We start from the raw sequence: 16405 nt of genomic DNA, 5'->3' as shown, positions 1-16405 counted from the left end.
TTATAGGCCTCAATAATAAAACAGAAAAGTGCATAGACAAACTGGTAGTGAGTTGATATGACTGTTGTCCTACTTTCTACATAAAGGATAACATGTTGAACCTATTTATAGAACTGCAGGCATTGAGTGTGATGGAAAAACAAAATAACCTAAAAATAACTTGACATTCGATAAAGAAATCAGCAAAATGTTTTCACTGATTTTTCAATGGCCGATGTGTATAATTGCAAACATGAAATGCACTTTTCGGGAAGACCAGAAAGTAAGGCATAACAGTAATCATTCCAATTAGTGATAAAAGCATGAATTAGTATCTCTATGTTGGTTCAAGAGAGGCAGGGGCCGACTATGGCTACAGTCTTTGATCGATAAAAAACAATTTCTGTAAAATTTTTAAAAGGTGGGATGGATGTGAGCTCAGTCAGAAATAACCCGCAGTTACTAGTTTTGTTCACGTTAAGCAGGAGGAAGTTCTTTCCCATCCAGCATTTGATGTCAGTTAAAAAGGAGCATTCATGAACTAGTGTCGTCAGTAGACTCAGAGACGTACAGTTGTGTGTCGTCAGCATAACTGATATGCTATCCTGATGATGCTGACAAGAAGGAGCATATCTAAATTGAACAATAAAGGACCTAAACCTGAACCCTGAGGCACACCAGATATTACTTCATAGACTTTCAAAAAGCACCTATCTAGACAAAGCACAAAACTTCTCTCAAGGCGGTAGGATGAAAATCACTTGCGTACAGTACCAGAGAAGCCAACCAGATGTTTTTCCATCCATTTTCTGTACATCTTATCCTCACTAGAGTCAGGGGCTTGCTGGAGCCTATTGAAGCTGTTTTGGGGCAAGAGGCAGTTGAAAACCCAAAACTAGTCGCCAGCCAATCACAGGGCATATAAAAACACACAATCACTCGTGCTCACAGTCACAACTGGGCAATTTAGAGTCTTCCATTAATGTACCAAGCCTGTTTTGGTAATCTGGGAAGAAACCTGAGTTAATGAAGAAAACCCACACTGGTATGTGGAGAATAGTGAAACTCCACACAGGCAAGGACAAGATTTGAACCCTGGTCTTCAGAACTGTGCTAGCCGTTTTAGTTTTAACACTGTTTTACCCTAGTGTGGAGTTTGCATGTCCTCCCCTTGCCTGTGTTGGTTTTCTCTGAGCATTCCGGTTTCCTCCTACATGCCCAAAACATGTATTAATTGGAGACTCTAAATTGCCCGTAGGTGGGATTGTGAGTGTGATTGTTGACAGTCTCCATGTGCCCTGCAATTGGGTGGCAACCAGTTCAGGGCAATGCTCGCCTCCTGCCAGTTAACAGCTGGGATAGGCTCCAGCACTCTCGCGGCCCTTGTGAGGATAAACAGCTCAGAAAATGGATGGTTGGATGGCAAGATTGATACAGGTTGGTAGTTACTGAGATTGGTAAAATCCAAATTGCCCTATTTCAGAAACAGGCTTACCATTGCTGCTTTAAATCCAGCAAGGAATGCACCCATCTGAAGAGAGCAATTTATTATGCTCAAAAGGTCGTCACAAAACATTTTGTTAAATGTTTTGAAAAATGGGATTGGGATGGGATGGGATGGGATTGAAGATGTTGTTGGCCTCCCCATGAAGAAAGCTTTGTCAAGTGTTTCACCAACTGGTTGGACAAAACTATAGATTTTTTCCTCATGTAAAGAAAAATACTCAGATGATTTCCAACCATGCTGCATTTAGATACAAGATTGCATGTGATAGTGTAAATCTTACAGCTGGATGTGGTAGCAAATTCATTACAAAGGGCATTTGTTGGTGTTCAGAGAAAACTGTCACAATCAGAAGTAAAAATTCAGTTGATGGTCAAAAATGCAATTTTAGCATTAATCTTATTATTGATTTTTTTTGCATAATATTTATTCCTCAAACTTAGATCATTGTTACAGTTTTTTTGTTGTTCAGGCAATATGCTGCAGTTTGCAATAATTTTGTTTTCCCTCCATTTTATGTTCTTTGACCCTGCACCCTCTAATTAATTTCTCTATTTGAGCCGTTTCTCAATGGTGGAATTACTTGGGTTTTTACTGGGGCAACCAGGTCCAAGCTTGTTTGAAGTTTGCAATTAAAATTGTCGACCGGAGAACTACAGAGGCCAGGTACCATGGGAGGAGGATGTTTGCTTAAAACATGAAGGAATTTTGGAGCCACTTCAAAGGTCGTCAGAGTTCCTATGGAGGGCAACCTGCTCAATAAAACTGGTGATATTAAAAAAAACACGCTCTGGTGATCAGAGACAATCAAGTCAACAATATGGGGCACATACATGGTCAACAAAGGAAAACAAGAACATATTACATCAATGCTAAAATCACAGGAACTGGCTTCCCATGTGTTTCAGGATCAATTTTAAGGTTCTCTTATTGGTTTTACTGTAAATATCTTAATGGTCTTGAAGATTCTCTCAGGACTCATTTTACTGTACGAACCCTTACAAGCACTGAAAGCCTCCAACACTATCATTTTAACCATTCCAAAAGTCCGGACAGGCATAAACAGTCAGGCATCGTTTCAATTTAATGCCCCCCATTTGTGGAACAGCCTGCTGGAGATCCTCAGAGCTGCAAAGAATGTTCTTGTTTTAAAAAAAAAAAAAAAAGTCCCAAGCACTATTTATTGTAGGTTTTATTTTTCCTTCCTGTTTGTTATTTTTTTGTTTTTGTCCTGTTTGGTTGTCAGGAAGAGGATCTTTATTGTTTTTATACTGTAACAGTTTTATGGTCTCTCAGTTGATTTTCTTAGCTTCCGCTGTGATTTCTTAGTGTTATAACTGAACGTCATTGAGAATCAGAGTCGATAAAGCCGAACAGAACAGAGTTCCTAGAAGGGACAGAGAAACAAATACAAAAAAGTATTTGTAAAGAGGGTGAGAAAAGTACATCATTAAATATCTACGACAATGAAATATTAAATATGAGTGTTGCATCGCAATGTAGTGCTACAACCTATGAGGAGGACAAGATGGAAGAGGACACGGAAGGGAGGGGAAGCATGAAGGGCAAATGTCGTGAACCCCTTATTTTTATTTCCTGCTTTCATATTCTGAGGTCTGTGATTTATCCATCCATCCATTTTCCTAGCCACTTATCCTCATGAGGGTCACGGGAGGGCTGGAGCCTACCCCAGCTGTCAACAGGCAGGAGGAAGGGTAAACCCTGAACTAGTTGCTAGCCAATTCCAGGGCACATAGAGACAAACAGTGAACTCACAATCACACCTAAGGGCAATTGAGAGTGTCCAATTAATGTTGCATGTTTTTGGGATGTGGGAGGAAATCGGAGTGCCTGGAGAAAACCCACGCATGCACAGTGAGAACATGCAAACTCCAAACAGGCGGGTACAGGATCGAACCCAGGACCTCAGAACTGTGAGGCCAACGCTTTCCAGCTGAACCACCATGCCGGTCTGTTATTGATATTTTATTTATTTATTTCAGCATTAATATTTTGGTGTGTTGTTTTTGTTTTGATGATTTATTTATTCGTTGAGATGTTTCCTCACTATGCTTCAAACCCAGCCTCAGGTTTCATAGGCCATTTGGGTTTGGTGTTTTTCTAGTATATTCATGAGGGCATATGTTTTATCTTATTACAATTTCTTTTCAGCTCTATGTTTGATTGAAAATGAAATATAACTGTCTCATCTCCATTTAAAATTATTATTAAAAAGTATTGGGAAATACTGTACAGATCAGCAGTGTAGTAGCAAGAGAGAGAGTTCACTTTAGACACAAATGTTTCAAGAAGACAACATTTTAAAAGAAGAAAACAATTAAAATTGGAAGTGTAATGAGCATAGGCAAATGGTCTGGGTATAAAAACCAAGCATACCTGAAGGCAAGGCATGAGAGATACTGTAATGCATTATAGCAGATTTTAACATACATGTGGTTGTAGTTTAAAATGTTGAACTGCTTTTACTGTGTAGAACAAAATGGCAGACGCCCACCTCTCAGTTATGTTAAATATCATGACTGCACTACAATACTGCAATCCCTTAAAGTCTTGCGCTTTATTTTTTTAGTTTGAACTCATCTTCCTTTCCAACATTACACTGTCAAAAACAACAGCATTTGTAAAGGAATCTGTTACAAATCGTCAAATGAATTTGCACCCCAAAAGAGAAATGAGGCAAAAGTAGAGTTCATAAGTTTTAATAACATAAAGAGATCATAACACCCAAGCAGAAAAACTGAACAAAGAGTACACAAAATGCAGGTGGATATAATATCAAGTACAAACCAAAGGAAACATCCACAAAAAGGTGGACGTAAAACCAAAACTATAAATGTTATACTAAACTGAACTGAGTTACTCCAGAAGGATGATGCAGGAATAGAAAGCAATAACAAAAATCTATTCTACACAAGATTCGTAAAAAAAAAAGGAACTAGAAAAAAAACATAAAAGTTACTCGCACAGAATACTGGATAACAATGTGAAAGTAATAGCAATGAGAGAAGACGAAATGATTAAATATTGTAAGAATGTGCAATGTGACTCAATAATCCATCGCTGCCCTTCTGCCTCTGCACCACCTACTGTAAATAGCTTGGTGATAGTCTTGGCCCACAGGTCTGCCACATGAGACCACCCGCAGTCAGTCAAGAGACTCTAGACAGAAAAAAGGTACAGCTCACAGGCAAAAAGCAGGAACTGTCATGCTCCTGGATTCCAGCCAGGGCTGGGCGTGGCCAGCTAATCAGAAGGTGCACACCTGCGCCTCATGAACACTGAGTAGACCCAGTACATATAGGACCCGGGAGACGACAAATACTCCGCTAGATCGTTGCTCTTGATGCCTCGTTCCCGCACTCCTGCTTTCCTGACTTCTGATCTCCGTGCACCGACCCACGCCTGTCCGCTGACCACCCTCGTAAGCCCATTCGTACTGGTACTTTGGATTGTTTGGACTGTCTACCTGATCTCAGACCTCGGACCGAATAAAGGTTTCCTCTGTACTGTCTGCTGTCTCTGGAGTCGTGCATTTGGGTCCACCCTTGAGCCCCGCATCGTGACAGGAACATCCCACAAATATATTTGACTGTAATATTGTCGCTGATAATCCTAAATATCTTTGTCATTTCACAGAAAAAAAAAAAAAATCAGAATTAAAGAGGTGACATGGTGCTTGCTAATGTATTTTTTCTTACATTGCTGGCTTGTGTGCAGTATGTCTGACCAGCATTTGCAGACATACACACGTGCATAGGCACACACGCACCCACACACTCACTTAGCCATAGAAATGTCTTTCTAGCATTATGACTCAACCACTTCACTCAAGGTACCATTTCTGTCTTTCTCAATCTCTGCCTCTTCAACACACACTAATGACAGACAGGTTTTTAACTGTAGTGCACTGAATTCGTTTTGCATTCAATATATAAGTATAAGGTGGGTTTCAAGATTCACTCTCTTTATGCTCAACACCGACAGATTATGTGTGACGGACGCCCATGAATGTAAACTTGTGTTTTTATAAGTGCTGCTACTCATGCATCAATTTGAGGCTTTTTATTTATATGTTTTCAAAATGCCTCTGATGAGAATACCATCTGATCGGAGATCATTTGTTCAGCCGATGATTGAAAATGACTATTGAAGCAAGGGACTTTTAAAATATCAATTCTGGTGTCACTTGGCTCCGTCTCTTTCCATACAACCGACTGTATCTTGAGCCAAAAGAAAGGTATTGATTTTTCTATTAGATTTTTATTTGATTTAGAGACTGAATAAAACATAATGAGATGGGTTCCTGCTCATGACATTCTTGGCTCTGCAGCAGTCTGACCCATATTTGAATGAGCTCAGTTATCACGAGAAGACAAAGTGAAAACATTCTCGTGACTGCTGCTGTGACCGAAAATAAAGCCAAGTCATTTAAGAATACTTTTATTTTAGTATGAAATATTTTACATTTTCATCTTGAAAGCTTAATTAAATATCTATTTCCTTTAGTATGTGAAAGCATTTCACATTACTTGTTGAAGAGATTGTTGTAACTTGTGTGTAATGAATTGTACGAAGAAAATTTAAAAATGACTGAAAAAAATATTTTTAACACACGTTAACTTCCGTCTTAACTTCGACTTCAACTTCCTGTTCGTCACATTTAATCAAAATTCCTCAAAGATCAAGAAATAAGAGTTTACACACATCTTTACACTTTACACTACTATTTCTTGTTTTGTTGAGATTAACCCGTTTGGAGAGTGCAGTCCTGTCCAATAAAATTAAGCCACACTGCACCATATGGTGCTTGGGCAATGACAAGTAGAGTACCTACGTGATTGTTTACCATGACAATTTAAGGCAGGCATAGGGACTTTCATTGAGACAAACAGCATCTACAGAAACTGAGGCCTGGCTGTATTTAAAAAAATAAAATAAAATAGAGAGAGAGAGAGAGAGAGAGAGAGACCCAAAAGACAGATAAAAACCATTTTTACTCAAAGAGGCACCTAATGAATTTGTTTGAGGCACAGGCAGACAGACACTGAAGTCCATGGACACATTTAAGTCACCAACAGTTATCACCATCTTAATTGTCTCTTCCCACATCAACCAAAAGTAGAGACGATCCACTGATGTGATTGTTGCGATTACACAAGTCCTCTTCCCGACATAGACGTCTTCGTTGAATATCGTTGTGCCATATTTAAAGGGAATGAAAGGAGCCACTTTGATTGGTGGTGAATGAAGTCAGCCCCAAAGAAACAGCAGAAATTGCCATCCCACTCTGCTACCACCCCCACATAAGGAAACATATCAGTGCCTTTGGGCCAGGTAATACCTGCAAGACCAGAAGGTCCAAGAGCAGACAAGGGACCAGAAGGGCAGGGCAACACCACGTAGATCACTACTAGGTGTGGACAAACCTGGGGAATGCAGAGACAGCAAAACCCTGTATAGTCACAGCCCAGAAGATACTTGCACAACCCCAAAGTTCTACCCACAAAACCAAGAGCCACGACTGTGCCACTTGCCAAAACACAGTGTGAATGCAGGGAGCCTGTGGACCAGGACAGCCCCAGGGCTCAACATCCACACCACCAACCCCAACAGGGGCCAAGACCACAGGCACATCAACCCTATGCTATTTGGTGACCAATTTCTGTGTAATTTTGTCTGAAATAATAATCAACTCAGTTTTGATTACACTATACAAATTACAGGCAGATGTCTTTGACATTCATTCAGTAGTCTCAGGAAGCATCTGCTACCAGCTCAGACTGCACCATTTGCGTCAGTGTGGCCTTTTGTGTGTTGAACCAACAAGAAACTGTTGCTCTGCAAACATGATGTTTGAGTTAGCAGTGGGCATATAGTTAATTAAGAGTGACTACTGCAGTAACTGAATGTTAATAATACCAATATAAAGACTTGCCTGCACATTTTTATATCCCACACTTCTATGCCATGCCAACACACTCCCACGTTCTCTCTTGGGAGGGCAAGTTATTCAAACATTATCTTTGTTCTGCTGTTTTCATTTTCACTTATGTCCAACAACATTCCAAGCCAAAAATCTGTAACTGTTAAATGGAGCCACACATAAGAATGTCAGACTGGATTGATATATACTATACAATATGTATATCATATACAGTACATATGAGGAGAAGGAGACACTCATTTAGGGGTTTATAGGTTATAACTCATCCAGCAAGGATGCAGAGGGAATTATGTTGTTTTTCATCTTTTAAATCGACAATCAATCATCGTTCAATGAAAAGAACAGCTGAGCGTCTTCACCACACAAGCAGCATGTGGAATGTACACGTATCTATACACCCATCAATTTTTTTCTACTTATCCAATGTTGGTTCATGCGGACAGCAACCCAAGCAGGGAAGCCTGGACTTCCATCTCCCCAGCCATTTCATCGAGCTCTTCCATGGAAATCCTCAGATATTCCCAGGCCACCCGAGACACAAAATCTCTCCAGTGTTTCATAGCCTCCTCCCAGTGAGATGTGCCCGGAACACCTCACTAGGAAGGAGTGCAGTAAGGATCCTGATCAGATGCTGGAGCCACCTCATCTGGGTCCTCTTAGTGTAGCAGCTTGACTCTGAGCCTCTCTCAGACTGTCATCCTATCTCTGAGAGCTCGGACTTCCTGCAGAGGAAACTTTAGCCACCTGTGTCCAGGATCTTGTTCGTTCAATCACAACCCACAGCTCATGACAATAGGTGAGTAGATCGGCTTTGTCAATTGGTTCAGCTCTTTCTTCAACAAAATAGATAGAGTCTGCATCATTGTAGATGCCACACTAATCAGGCTGTCGGTGTACCACTCCATTCTTCCCTCACTTGTGAACAAAACTCAGATACTTGAACTCCTCCATGTGAGCCAAGATCTCCTTCTAGAGCCAGGGAGGATATGACACCTTTTCTAACTGAGGACCATGGTCTCAGATTTGGAGGTGTTGAGTTTCCTCCCAAGCGCTTCGCACTCAGCTGTGAATTGCTCCAGTGAGAGTTGAAAAATCATAATTTGATGCAGCTATCAGAACCTTGTTAAAAAACAGATGTAATATTGAGGCTGCCACACTGGACTCCCCTCAAAACCTTGGCTGGGCCGACATATTATGTCCAAGACAGTAATGACCAGAATCCGTGACAAATGGCAGCTTTGAAAAAGTCCACCTTCACTGAAAACATGTTCCACTTACTGCCGGCAATGTGGACCAAACTCTGACACTGCTCATACGTTGACCGAACAGTTCATTTCAGGGGGTATGGTTTACCATGCTCCCTGAGTACGCTCCACAGGAATCCCTCAGGGATATGGTTGAACATCTTGTCAGTGTTAATGGTGCACTGCTGCCCTTTTATGAGACGCCGTATTGTGGACTAAAATTTATTTGAAGCTTTCTGAATGTTGTTTTCCATGGCCTCACTGAACTCCCCCCATGGGTAATTTTTCAGCCAGTGCCACACATACAGGTATAGCTCCCCGGTGAATCGTGTTCAGGCAAGGGAAACTGTGATTGAATAATTTTACTTTATATTTGGGTCTTTCCCCCGTGCTTTGTCTGGCCCCTCATCTAGGACCGGCCATGGCTCTTATATTCAGTGCATGCTGCAATACATCTTAACCAAATGGTAATGTCTCTAAAATACATACAAACAGCACATAATCTTCCTTTACTCAGTGGCTTGTATTTGTGTTTATGCCTTTTGTTTCTTGCGTGCCTGCATATTCTGGCTATTCTGTCTTTGCCTGGCTATGGTATTTAGTCACTGTTCATGCTGTTTACTTCTCAGACATCATACACCAGCAACTGTAGTTCTGATCTTATCTGACTTTTTGTGGATAAATTATTCAACCATCCATTTTCAACACCGCTTATCCTGGTAAGGGTCACAGGTGGTTGGAGCCTATCCCAGCTAACTCTGAGCAAAAGGCGGACAAACCCTGAACTGATTACCAGTCAGTCGCAGGGCACATATAGATGCTATCACTGAGTGGGAATTGAACCCACATTGCATGCACCAAAGTCTGGCAAGTGTACCATTACACCATCAGTAACTGTAAATTATTCTAGGTATCTTATCAAAAGAGTCACTGCTGGTGTACTACTATCTCAGACAGTGGCAACACTATACATTTCTTCTCATAGCAAAGTATCCTGTCTTTTACTATCACTGGGATTTATCGTCAAATTAAATAAAGACTGTGGAAGAGGCGGCACCGGAAAATATGTCACCAGCCAACGCAACCTGATCCACGTGCTACCATGGGGACAAGACAAACAATTGATCTCACCAATGGAGTGTTGATGGAATACAATAAAACAAAAACAGGAAAAGCTTGGTATCATCACTTGTGCTCAGGAGAGGGCTGTCCACTCAAGACGATCTTGAGTTATGTTTACATACTATTAATAAAATGGGGCTCGCAAGCAGGAAACAATGTATTGTTACCTAACAAGCTAGTGCTAACTCTAAAATTTGTCAGTAAACAAGCTCTGCTAAAGGCTGGTGACCATTTCAGGGAGTACCCTGCCTTTTATGGTAGCTTTATGATGGATCTTACATTTTTTTTTATGACAGTACATAAATCAACTAATTACAGTACCTTTTACAGGAAATCCTATTGAAATCTCATGCAAACATGCTCCAAAGATCTTAAAACCAAAAGAGATGACACATACCAATTACAATTGAATATCTAAAAATTAAAAATTTCACAAAGCCTATTCATACTTTCAGTCAAATATCAGGACATTTTAGGAATGTTGCATTGACTGTATATTAAAACATATGCCAGGCCTAAATTGCATGTAAAAATGTAACTTTGAAGATGGAACATATCTTAATGTTTTTGTTTTTTTTTTAAAAGAAATAGTTTTATGATTTGGACTCACACAAACGAAATGACACTCTCGGATTTGCATGGCAGCCAACCCGGGTGTATCCTGTTTCTCACCCAAACTCACAACAGTTATCATGACATGAGACATTTGCAACTGGCTGTTAGTATTCAAATCCAAAAAAGGAGTCAATCCAGTACTGAAATATCAGCAAGAGATCAGGCATGGTCATAGGCATTTGAAGTCTGTTAAATGAAGTGTTTCATTGTCTCTGTCCAGTGTAATGACACTGGAGCAAATTATGATTGTACTGTACTGTTATTCCTTCACTCACAAATGATGAAATACTTTATGTCCTTGTTGCACTTTATGGAGCCTGATGTTTAAAAGTGTTTACACTGTAAACTAGGATTAGGCAGTCATTTGCAATGGAATTCCACCCCCATCTCCTGCAGAGTCAAAGAATACGGCTTCAATGAGGAAACCGCCCTTTAATCTGTATATCCTTTCAACACTGTGTCCTGTCCAGCAGACACGGGTAGAGACAGACATTCTAGATGCCGAGGAAAATATTTGGACTGTTGATAAACATTGACTTGATAGTGTTTGGACACTTTGGCTACATTTTGACTTTCAAGTGGACCACAGCGTCTTCAGCAGTAATAGCAATAGAAGAGGTAGTATTCTTACATTGGTCAGCTGGTGTGATTTATTCTCATAAATTAAATTTCATGTGGCTTTTTTAAAATTTGAATTTTAATTATGTCTTTGATCTTAGTCTTTGACTTTTCCCAATGATTAGTTGTTTATTTGTGGCAGTTCCAGCAGATCAGCAATGTTAATGTGAATGGAGATGCTTTCGTAATTATTAGTGTAAACAGCACGGAATGTGGAAAGTGTTATGCATTGTCTTTAATTAGTCACTAAATCCCTTTTTCCTCTGCAACAGAGCTACTTGGCTGAGCTTGGCTCTACTTCCTTTTATAGTGACCAAATCAAGTAACAGATATAGTGTGACAAGTTACCATTTCTACGAACCGGTTGGATAAGCAGCTCAGAAGATGGATGGTTCCCAGCATTTGGATGCCATTCGGGTGACATAAACTAATGCTAGTCACTTTTTAACTGAAGAAATTAATATTAACTTCTGTACATGACAAAATAAAACAATGAAGCCACCATTAACTTAAGTTGATGTGCCACAGTATTGGACATTATAGCATTATATGCCACAATCTCAAACATTTTTCTTCCCGCCCTCAGTCTCCTCCTGACTACAGTTCATATACTGACTCTAGACAACAAGCTGCATTCCAAGAAGTAAACACAGGAAAGGAGACCCTTTTTTTCCTCCATTGTTGGTGATTTTTAAGCTTAGCTTGTTTAGAACTATACATTACATGCAGCATGCTTTTCACCATTTCCTGCTGGAGTGCTGTATTATAGAGTAGAAAATCCACAATCCCAAAATGAGGTGAGTATCGTGCTCAAGTTAGTATGGAAATTTTCAAAATTACATATTTTATTCATATATATATAATATATATATTATATATATATATATATATATGTAAGGGAGTATATATATATATATGGTCGCGGGAGTGCTGGAACCTATCCCAACTGTCATGGGGCAGGGGGCTGGGTACACGCTAAAGTGATTGCCAGTCAATACCAGGGCACATGGAGGCAGACAATAGTCACAATCACACCCAGGGGCAAGTTAGAGTCTCCAATGAATACAGGTTTTTGGGATGTAGGAGGTGACCAGAGAAAACCCACACATGCGCAGCAAGAGGATACAAACTCCACACAGGCAGGGCCCTGATTAGAGCCCCGATCCTCAGAACTGTGAGGCCAGTGCGCTTACAGCTGCACAACCATTCCGCGCAAATATATATATATTATATATATATATATATATATATATATATATATATATATATATATATATTTACATACACACACACACACTCCAAACATATTTAATTGAGAAATAATTAAGAAAAAAAAACAGGCAAGCTCAGAGAGAACATAATTCTGAACTTCACAAAGGATGGCCTCCGACCTCCGATTCTATCCGTCAACCTCATCCTGTGAGATGGATGTGCTAACCTGGTGAAAAGCCTACTCGTTCACAGCTATTGATGGCTACCAAATTCAAATATCGTTTGTAACACGGATGACAGGCAGTGATTTAAAATAAATACTGTATTTGTAGAGACCATGACGAGCAGTTATTAATAGGCCAATATGACTAATTTTCTACAATAAATGAAATTATGTTTTTATTTTGAATATCTACGAAAAGGGCCTGTCAATTATGTATTTTTTTCTGCCTTAAGGTTTAATAGAATTGTCTTTCTGCATCTATATGACGCTGCCTACCGTGGTCTCAGGATATTTGCATCAGTTCAACAAAATACAAATAAAACAGAAGAGCGCCCAGACCCATCCCATAACAAACTACAGAATGTGATAAAGCAAACCCCTCAGTGGCCCTTTATTCCGGGCTTCAAACCAACACAAACATCTTGAAGCATTTAATCTCATCACAGCATTTTTTTTTTTCCTGTAACCATTCTCCTTTAGAAGTGGTGGGCTGTGTAGATTCAACACGCTCCATCCATATGGAGAATCTCATAAAGCCAGGATGGGGGTTTGTGAGGAAATTAGCTGCCGGCTGAGTCATTAGATTTTTGTCTACTGGGCGCAGATTGCGACAGAAGTCATAGTCTGCAATTGTGATTGTGACAGCGAGTGACAGTCAGAACCATCCACAGGAGAGATTGAGTACACTCAACTTGTTGTGGCACAATGTTGTCATTGATCAAATACGCTTTTTTGTCCATGAGACTTGAGTTTTAAAGCTTGGGCAAACACAGTAAAGCAACATACCTTTTTGGCCATGGATAATACATTCCAGGACATTGGTTTCTAATTTCAAAACATTTTTCCCGTAATAAATCTTGTAAAGCGCAATCTGTGCTTGGGTCAAGTAGTTGGAATTATAAAAAAATCTTTAAGAAATGTTTAGAAATGTTTTAAATTAAGATTTGACAGTTACAGTTGGCAGCACAGTGGCGCAGCTGTAAAGGTTTGGCCTGACAGTTTTGAGGACCCTGGTTCAATTCTGGACCCTCCTGTGTGGAGTTTGCATTTTCTCCCCGTGCATATTCTTCGTGCTCTCCATTTTCCTTCCACATACCAAATACATGCATTCTTTGGAGACTCTAAATTGCCACTTGGTGTGATTGTGAGTGGGACTGTTGTCTGTTTCCATCTGCCCTGTGACCTGTGACCCTTGTGAGGATAAACGGCTGAGAAAATGGAAGGATGGACAGTTACAGGGCATATATGCATATCATACACAAAGGTTTCAAATCCATCCATCCATCTATCCATTTTCCTTTACCGCTTATCCTCATGATGGTCACGGGGAGTGCTAGAGCCTATCCTACTCAGGCGGAGTACACAATGAACTGGTTGCCAGCCAATCGCAGGGCACATGGAGACAAACAGCCGCACTCACAATAACACCTAGGGGGAATTTAGAATGTCCAATTAATGTTGCATGTTTTTGGGATGTGGGAGGAAACCCACACAGGCATGGGGAGAACATGCAAACTCCACACAGGCGGGTCTGGGATTGAACCTGGGACCTCAGAACTGTGAGGCCAAAGCTCAAATCATCAGTCCAATTTTAATATCACTCAGAGACAACCCAAGGAAATACAAAATGCAATTTTCAAATGACAATTCAATTTATTAAGGCACATATAAAAACCTGAATCTCTGTGAAAACACAATAGCCTTCTCTTGTTAAAACACAAAGTCACTGACAAACCACAAATTTGGGAAAGCTGCGTTCATAAACCACATCCAAACCTGATTACTTTTTTTCTGTAAAGTTTCTGCCTGCCCTCAAGAAGAGTTTAGTCAACAAGTTCAATCCAACTTGATCTGATGGTTTTGATTCAATTAAATTTCACAATTCATTAGCTCAAAGCAGGAGTTGTGGATGGTCACTGTGCATCTTAAAGTGCTGCTGACACCAAAAACGTCAAAATTAGAATGATTACACCCGCCACCCCCCCCAAAAAAAAAAGAAGCCACATTGAAATCATCCATTTGTTCAGAGCACGTCAGAATGTTGCCGTATATAGATGTTTTCATCTAGCACCATGAAAACTATGTGGAATGTGTGGGGTAGAAGAAGAAGCCAGAAGTGACATATTATGCAGACAACTTCAGCTGCAGAGTTGAGTGTATTTACCTCTTGTACAGGTGAGAAATTAGTCATTTTTTCTTTTTGTTAGCCAAAATGCCGGCTTGTTGTGTTGCTGGATTTTGCTTGAATACTCAGGAGGATGGATTCACTCGTCACACGTTTCCAAAAGACCCGATTCGTTGTGAAAAGTGGACTCTTTGGTCATCTGCTCCCAGTTCCATGCTTGAGGCTGCAGCAGTCTGCTTATTGTATTTTATTTGGATAAGTAATGATATGCATTAATAATTTAGCAAGAGACCAGTTACAAAAATAATGTTTGGTCTACATTGTTAAATTTGTGGCGATGGTGCGCAAAACCAAAATTAAAGAAAAAAACAAAACAAAAATCGATACCTTTTGCATATATGAGTGCTTTTGGTAGTGAATGAGCACACAGAACACTATTCTAAAAGCCAATTCAAAAGATGGACTCCACCAGCTGTATTTAGTACACAGCCAACAAATGTACCACATACACGTAAGTCTCTTGCGACATTTATCTTTCAATTATATAATTTACTCATAACAGTCTTATGAACTTTTGTCTGTATCCAGCATAATGCATGAATTAAATTTGTACGTGGCTCCGAATTAAAGTGTGGCAGACTAAATAAATTTAAAATAATACATTGTCTTGAGTTTTTGTCTCTCTAATGCAATATTCCATTGGCATGATTACCAAGAACATAAAGAAGAAGAAACTAAAAATGCCACTCAATTTAAGAACCGAGGTGTCCGGATGCAATACATCAACCAAAAAGAGTTGATGTGTCCAAAAACATGTTTTTAATATGGTCTTGGATTGTATCTACGTCAAACATGTCTACTCAAACAAAATAAATGGGATTGGCTCACTGACACTGAAATGATCCCTGAAATTCCAAAGATCAGATGGCAATTGTAACTTGGTTGTTGGAGCTCTCCATTCCAGAGGAGCCGCTTTTACAAAATGCTTTATATTTGGTTGACTTCAACAAAGGTGAAGTCATTTTAATACACACAGAAATGCATAATATCTGTGAGCAGAACGGAGTCCTTTCCCATTCAAAAATAATGGAAACAGCAACTGTCTAAAGTTACACATAATGTGATCAATGTTTGCATTCACATAAATTTTTACAATTACGTATATACGCCATTACAAAACAACAAAGAACATATTCACTTCCATTTACGCAGTGTACTTAAACACACCTTGCACTCACAGGTTGCTCCTCCCGAATGGCGTTTGGCAAATGCGACATTCATCTCCAAGTTATAAAGGCTGATATATAGTGTGGATTTTGCCTTGGAAGTCCTGAACAAAACCTGGCGCTCTTAAATGAAAATGAACTTTCATTTAAAAAAAAAAAAACAACAACAACAACAAAACAAACACATTCTTTGATGCCAGAATGAGTGCATTCTCAAAAACATTCATCAGGCAGAAATGCACTAAGATTAGCTCATGTTTGCCCAAAATATGAACTAATTCATTCAAGTCGTTGACGTACAACACTGAATATCGATACATTTTGGCCCAATTAGACATTAATCAATTGCCTTTGGAACTCCCCTTTTCATCGTTAAAATCAATAACCCACTCCCATGTTTTGGTGTGACATCTGTGGGACAAGTGGATACCAAATTCACTCCATAAGCAGAGTGAAGCAGTCTACTATACTAGTAAGTGGTAGTATTAACTTATATTTTCGATATCGTAGCTGTTGGCTATAATGCCCTCATTTGAATTGACAAAAAATGACAGCTTTTCAAAGACTGCTTT

Source organism: Syngnathoides biaculeatus, chromosome 6 (genome assembly GCF_019802595.1).
Source record: "Syngnathoides biaculeatus isolate LvHL_M chromosome 6, ASM1980259v1, whole genome shotgun sequence".
Lineage (NCBI taxonomy): Eukaryota > Metazoa > Chordata > Actinopteri > Syngnathiformes > Syngnathidae > Syngnathoides > Syngnathoides biaculeatus.
The sequence above is the reverse complement of the archived record's forward strand: the minus strand, read 5'-3'. Positions refer to the sequence as shown.